Below are 7500 nucleotides of genomic sequence, written 5' to 3' on the forward strand. Positions count from 1 at the left end.
ATGGGGTCACAGGCCCTGACCCGCTCAGAGGCACCTGTGTGACAAGACAACAAATGGAACTCGCTGGAATGTTTCTGCTGTCTTGTCATTTTAGACGGACCCACTGAGCGCACAACACAGTGGAACTCTCTGACAAACACTGCTTGTGCGTTAGCCCCAGTAAACAACTCAGCGGGGGTCACAGGCCCTGACCCGTTCAGAGGCACCTGTGTGACAAGACAACAAATGAAACTCGCTGGAATGTTTCTGCTGTCTTGTCATTTTAGACGGACCCACTGAGCGCACAACACAGTGGAACTCTCTGACAAAACACTGCTTGTGCATTAGCCCCAGTAAACAACTCAGTGGGGTCACAGGCCCTGACCGGTTCAGAGGCACCTGTGTGACAAGACAACAAATGAAACTTTAAAGACGCTGGCATGTACATCTTGTTTCTGCTGTCTTGGACGGGCCCACTGAGCGCACAACACAGGGGAACTTGGTGCAAACACTGCGTGTGCATAAGCCACAAAACACAAGCTCAGTGGGGTCACAGGCCCTGACCGGTTCAGAGGCACCTGTGTGACAGACAGCAAATGAAACTTAGACGCTGGAATTATTTATATGTTTCTGCTGTCTGTCTACGATTTCAGATTCACACTTAGAGTTTTTTGTCATTAAGTCATAAAAGCCACAAAACCACTTTAATATGACTTTCCAATACTCTTTGAAAGGTCTCTATATTGATAAAATGAGCCTTTTAGCAAAGTAACACTTTTCGGGCATTTTCAAAGTGCTCCCGCTGAGTGAATTTTGTTCTGAAAATCGTGTTCCCGAAAATCTCCGGGCACCCCGCCAACCCCCCCTGCCAGAAATGACAAGTGTCAAATCAGCGGGTCAAACGGCCACCTCTATCCGACCAGGAGCACCCAAATCCCCGCAAATGGCACTTTTTTTTTTCTTCATCGGGACTTCCGACGAGGTTAATGATTTCCCAAACTGCAACTCATTAACTATGTCCTGAGACACTTGCCAGAAATGACACATGTCAATTTGGCGGTAGCAAATCACTTTCCCAGGCCGGGAAGCAACACCCGAGGCCCGCAAAAGGCGGCCGAATATTTTCTCATCGGACTTCCGCGTTTTGGTTAATCATGTCTCGAAATCGTTAAATGCACATGTCAATTCGGCGGGAGCAATTCACTTTCCCAAGCCGGAAAGCATCACCGGAGGCCCGCTTGAAGGGCCCTAATATTTTCTCATCGGACTTCCGCGTTTTGGTTAATCATGTCTCGAAATCGTTAAATGCACATGTCAATTCGGCGGGAGCAACTCACTTTCCCAGGCCGGGAAGCAACACCCGAGGCCCGCAAAAGGCGGCCGAATATTTTCTCATCGGACTTCCATATTTTGGGGGTTGGATTCTCTCCCGCATTCCAGCCCCCTGGCCACGGGTCGCTCATTCACTTTCAGCCCGGGCCTTGCCAATTTGGTTAATCAGTTAGCCATGCACCAGACTCGGCCTCGCCTTTTTCATTTATGGTTAATGATGTGCCCAGGCTGGGACTTAGTCTCTCCAGCAGCCAAAACTTTTCACTGGTTAATGAGGTGCCCAGCCCGGCACTTAGTCTCTCTCCCCAGCAAGCTTACTTGGTCGGCCGACATTTGGATCCATTTTCGGGGCTTAATCGGGTCGAATACGGTCCCTTACGCAAGGGGAGCCGAAGCCCCGGCCTCTGCCAGGCGTCAGGCTGCCGTTTTTTAAGCCCGACCAAAAACCCGAAAATTGGTTAAAAATGGAAATAAATTTCCACCCAAAAAGGGTTAAAAGTCGGTTGGACGGCAGCCCTGGTCGGTCTCTGCAGACCTGGAGGCCCTAGACAGTAATCTGGAAAACAGACAAAGTCTCGAGAAACCACCTCCTACCATTCTCCAGGTACCCCGCCAATCCCCCCTGCCAGAAATGACAAGTGTCAAATCAGCGGGACGGATTTGACTTTTGTGACCGACCGCTGGAACTTTTTTCGGCTACAGGCAGTCAAATTTTTCTCCTTCCGGACTTCCAGTACAACTTTGAACGGCCATATCTCCGCACTCCCGCGTCGGAGCCAAGCCGTTTTTACACCGTTAGACGCGGCTTCCCGTGCCCGTTCGAATGCCGCCCTGCTCGGCGGAAAAGGAGAATTTTTTTATTTTTCGGCCGATTTCGGGAAAAAAAATTCCCGCTCTGAACTCGGATTTTTCGGCTTTAATCGTTTCGTATACGGTCCCTTACGCAAGGGAGCCGAAGCCCCGGCCTCTGCCGGGCGTCAGGCTGCCGTTTTTAAGCCCGACCAAAAACCCGAAAATTGGTTAAAAATGGAAATAAATTTCCACCCAAAAAGGGTTAAAAGTCGGTTGGACGGCAGCCCGGGTCGGTCTCTGCAGACCTGGAGGCCCTAGACAGTAATCTGGAAAACAGACAAAGTCTCGAAAAACCACCTCCTACCATTCTCCAGGTACCCCGCCAATCCCCCCTGCCAGAAATGACAAGTGTCAAATCAGCGGGACGGATTTGACTTTTGTGACCGACCGCTGGAACTTTTTTCGGCTACAGGCAGTCAAATTTTTCTCCTTCCGGACTTCCAGTACAACTTTGAACGGCCATATCTCCGCACTCCCGCGTCGGAGCCAAGCCGTTTTTACACCGTTAGACGCGGCCTCCCGTGCCCGTTCGAATGCCACCCTGCTCGGCGGAAAAGGAGACATTTTTTTTTTTCCGGCCGTTTTCGGGAAAAAATTTTCCCGCTCTGAACTCCGATTTTACGCCTTTAATCGATTCGGAGACGGTCGCTTACGCAAGGGAGGCGAAGCCCGGGCCTCTGCCGGGCGTCAGCCTGCCGTATGTAAGCCCGTCCGAAGCATGAGTTCCCACTTTTGGTTATCCAGTTGTCAATTTTAAAATTTCAGTTAATCAGTTGCCTGCTTGGTTACTCATTTGTCGCTCTGACATTTGGTTAACCAGTTGTCGATGTTCAAATTTCAGTTAATGAGTAGCCTCTTTGAAATTTCAGTTAATGAGTTGGCCCTTTGGTTACTCATTTGTCCCTGTGTCTTTTGGTTAACCAGTTGTCGATGTTCGAAATTCAGTTAATGAGTTGCCTCCTTGGTTAATCATTTGTCGCTCTGGCTTTTGGTTAACCAGTTGTCGATGTTCAAAATTTCAGTTAATGAGTTGGCCCTTTGGTTACTCATTTGTCCCTGTGTCTTTTGGTTACCCAGTTGTCGATGTTCGAAATTCAGTTAATGAGTTGCCTCCTTGGTTAATCATTTGTCGCCCTGACTCTTGGTTAACCAGTTGTCGATGTTCGAAATTCAGTTAATGAGTTGCCTCCTTGGTTAATCATTTGTCGCTCTGGCTTTTGGTTAACCAGTTGTCGATGTTCAAAATTTCAGTTAATGAGCTGCTCTTATGTTCTATGATTTCCGACCTTGACAACTCATTAACCAGTGTTTCAAACAATGCACCAGGCCATTTGACGACCCCAACTCGGTTCCACAAGCGGGAAAGCAGCACCCCAAGGCCCGGTAAGGGGGCCGAATACATTCCCATCGTGAATTCCGTCCCAAATGTGAATGACAAGTTTTCAGTTAATCAGTTGCCTGCTTGGTTACTCATTTGTCGCTCTGACATTTGGTTAACCAGTTGTCGATGTTCAAAATTACAGTTAATGAGTTGCCTCTTTGAAATTTCAGTTAATGAGTTGGCCCTTTGGTTACTCATTTGTCCCTGTGTCTTTTGGTTACCCAGTTGTCGATGTTCGAAATTCAGTTAATGAGTTGCCTCCTTGGTTAATCATTTGTCGCCCTGACTCTTGGTTAACCAGTTGTCGATGTTCGAAATTCAGTTATTGAGTTGCCTCCTTGGTTAATCATTTGTCGCTCTGACATTTGGTTAACCAGTTGTCGATGTTCGAAATTCAGTTAATGAGTTGCCTCCTTGGTTATTCATTTGTCGCTCTGGCTTTTGGTTAACCAGTTGTCGATGTTCAAAATTTCAGTTAATGAGTTGCCTCTTTGAAATTTCAGTTAATGAGTTGGCCCTTTGGTTACTCATTTGTCCCTGTGTCTTTTGGTTAACCAGTTGTCGATGTTCGAAATTCAGTTAATGAGTTGCCTCCTTGGTTAATCATTTGTCGCTCTGACTCTTGGTTAACCAGTTGTCGATGTTCGAAATTCAGTTAATGAGTTGCCTCCTTGGTTAATCATTTGTCGCTCTGACTTTTGGTTATCCAGTTGTCGATGTTCGAAATTCAGTTAATGAGTTGCCTCCTTGGTTAATCATTTGTCGCTCTGGCTTTTGGTTAACCAGTTGTCGATGTTCAAAATTTCAGTTAATGAGCTGCTCTTATGTTCTATGATTTCCGACCTTGACAACTCATTAACCAGTGTTTCAAACAATGCACCAGGCCATTTGACGACCCCAACTCGGTTCCACAAGCGGGAAAGCAGCACCCCCAAGCCCCGGTAAGGCGGCCGAATACATTCCCATCCTGAATTCCGTCCCAAATGTGAATGACAAGTTTTCAGTTAATCATTTGCCACCTTGGTTCATCATTTGCCACTCTGACTTTTGGTTTCCCAGTTGTCAGTTTTCACATTTCAGTTACTGAGTTGACTTTGTCTTTCTCACTCTGTGTATCTCTATCTTCTCTCTGTCTCTCTCAGTGTATGCGAGTGTCTGTGTGTGTTCCACTGCCGCCCGGCCAACCGGGTCCAAAGGCCCGCCACGTTACACACGAAAAACCCCGGTCTCGCTTCGGAGCGACGGGCACCCGGCTTCTCGGTGTCGGACCGACTCCGTTCAGATACCGCTGGATGCCCCTTGCCCCTGGCTTGCTCTGGCAGCCGGCGCGTGCAGGCCGCCCCCTGCCCCGCCGTCTCAGTGGTCGGAAAGCGGTCTCCAGCCAACGGCTGTACCTCGGCCGCGGAAAGAGGCAGCTACACAAGCGAGGCACTGCTCTGTGCGGCCCCGCCACCCCGTTCAGCTGCCGTTGTCCCCGACCGGATCGGACTTTCCTTCCCGAAGTTATCCCCGATAAGCTGCCGCTGACCGACGGCCCGTCAGCCGCTGCGGGACGGCGACACTTTCCCGAACTCGCCCGGGGCCACTTCGGCAATATAGTGTGCGCCGGAGCCGGGGCTTTCCAACGAGCCATCCCCGAACGAAATCGGACACGGGAGTCGGGAGCGACAGGCGTTCGACTGGTGCCGGGCAACCGGGTCCAAACGCCCGCCTTGTTAAACACACGTACACCCCAGGCTCGATTCGGAGCGACGGGCACCCGGCTTCCCGGTGTCGGACCGACTCCGTTCAGATACCGTTGGATGCCCCTTGCCCCTGGCTTGCTCTGGCAGCCGGCGCGTGCAGGCCGCCCCCCGCCCCGCCGTCTCAGTGGTCGGAAAGTGGTCTCCAGCCAACGGCTGTACCTCGGCCGGGGAAAGGGGCAGCTACACAAGCCAGGCACTGGTCTGTGCGGGCCCGCCACCCCGTTCGGCTGCCGTTGATCCGGACCGGATCGGACTTTCCCTCCCGAAGTTATGCCCGATAAGCTGCCGCTCACCGGCGGCCCGTCAGCCGCTGCGGGATGGCGACACTTTGCCGAACTTGCCGGGGTCCAGGCCGATAATATAGTGTGCGCCAGCGCCGGGGCTTTCCAACGAGCCCTCCCTGACCGAAATCGGACACGGGAGTCCAGAGCGATAGGCGTTCGACTGCCGGCCGGCCAAACACAGGCAATCCCCCGCCGTTGCGGACCCGCTCCAGGACAACCGGGTCCAAACGCCCGCCTCGTTACACGCACGAAAACACCGGGCTCGATTCGGAGCGACGGGCACCCGGCTTCCCGGTGTCGGACCGACTCCGTTCCGGTACCCTTGGATGCCCCTTGCCCCTGGCTTGCTAGGACAGCCGGCGCGTCAAGGTGGGCCCCCGCGGCTCCGGCTCAGCAGTCGGAAAGCGGTCTCCAGCCAACGGCTGTACCTCGGCCGGGGAAAGGGGCAGCTACACAAGCCCGCTACTGGTCTGTGCGGCCCCGCCACCCCGTTCAGTGGCAGTTGACCCCGACCGGATCGGACTTTCCTTCCCGAAGTTATCCCCGATAAGCTGCCGCTGACCGACGGGGCGGCAGCCGGTACGGGTCGCCGACACTTTCCCGAATTTGCCGGGATCCAGTCCGATAATATAGTGTGCGCCAGCGCCGGGGCTTTCCAATGAGCCCTCCCTGACCGAAATCGGACACGGGAGTCCGGAGCCAAAGGCGTTCGACTGCCGGCCGGCCAAACTCAGGCAACCTCCCGCCGTTGCGGACCCGCTCCCGGACAACCGGGTCCAAACGCCCGCCCTGTTACACGCACGAAAACACCGGGCTCGATTCGGAGCGACGGGCACCCGGCTTCCCGGTGTCGGACCGACTCCGTTCCGGTACCACTGGATGCCCCTTGCCCCTGGCTTGCTAGGACAGCCGGCGCGTCAAGGTGGGCCCCCGCGGCTCCGGCCCAGCAGTCGGAAAGCGGTCTCCAGCCAACGGCTGTACCTCGGCCGGGCCAAGCGGCAGCTGCACAAGCCCGCTACTGGTCTGTGCGGCCCCCCCACCCCGTTCAGTAGCAGTTCACCCCAACCGGATCGGACTTTCCGTCCCGAAGTTATCCCCGATAAGCTGCCGCTGACCGACGGGGCGGCAGCCGCTACGGGACTGCGACACTTTCCCGAACTTGCCGGGGTCCAGGCCGATAATATAGTGTGCGCCAGCGCCGGGGCTTTCCAACGAGCCCTCCCTGACCGAAATCGGACACGGGAGTCCGGAGCCAAAGGCGTTCGACTGCCGGCCGGCCAAACACAGGCAACCTCCCGCCGTTGCGGACCCGCTCCCGGACAACCGGGTCCAAACGCCCGCCCTGTTACACGCACGAAAACACCGGGCTCGATTCGGAGCGACGGGCACCCGGCTTCCCGGTGTCGGACCGACTCCGTTCCGGTACCACTGGATGCCCCTTGCCCCTGGCTTGCTAGTACAGCCGGCGCGTCAAGGTGGGCCCCCGCGGCTCCGGCTCAGCAGTCGGAAAGCGGTCTCCAGCCAACGGCCGTACCTCGGCCGGGCCAAGCGGCAGCTGCACAAGCCCGCTACTGGTCTGTGCGGCCCCCCCACCCCGTTCAGTCGCAGTTCACCCCAACCGGATCGGACTTTCCGTCCCGAAGTTATCCCCGATAAGCTGCCGCTGACCGACGGGGCGGCAGCCGCTACGGGACTGCGACACTTTCCCGAACTTGCCGGGGTCCAGGCCGATAATATAGTGTGCGCCAGCGCCGGGGCTTTCCAACGAGCCCTCCCTGACCGAAATCGGACACGGGAGTCCGGAGCGAAAGGCGTTCGACTGCCGGCCGGCCAAACCCAGGCAATCTCCCGCCGTTGCGGACCCGCTCCCGGACAACCGGGTCCAAACGCCCGCCCTGTTACACGCACGAAAACCCCGGGCTCGATT

Source organism: Somniosus microcephalus, unplaced genomic scaffold (genome assembly GCF_052327205.1).
Source record: "Somniosus microcephalus isolate GS21.2 unplaced genomic scaffold, FLI_Smic_1.0 scaffold551, whole genome shotgun sequence".
NCBI classification, from domain to species: Eukaryota; Metazoa; Chordata; class Chondrichthyes; order Squaliformes; family Somniosidae; genus Somniosus; species Somniosus microcephalus.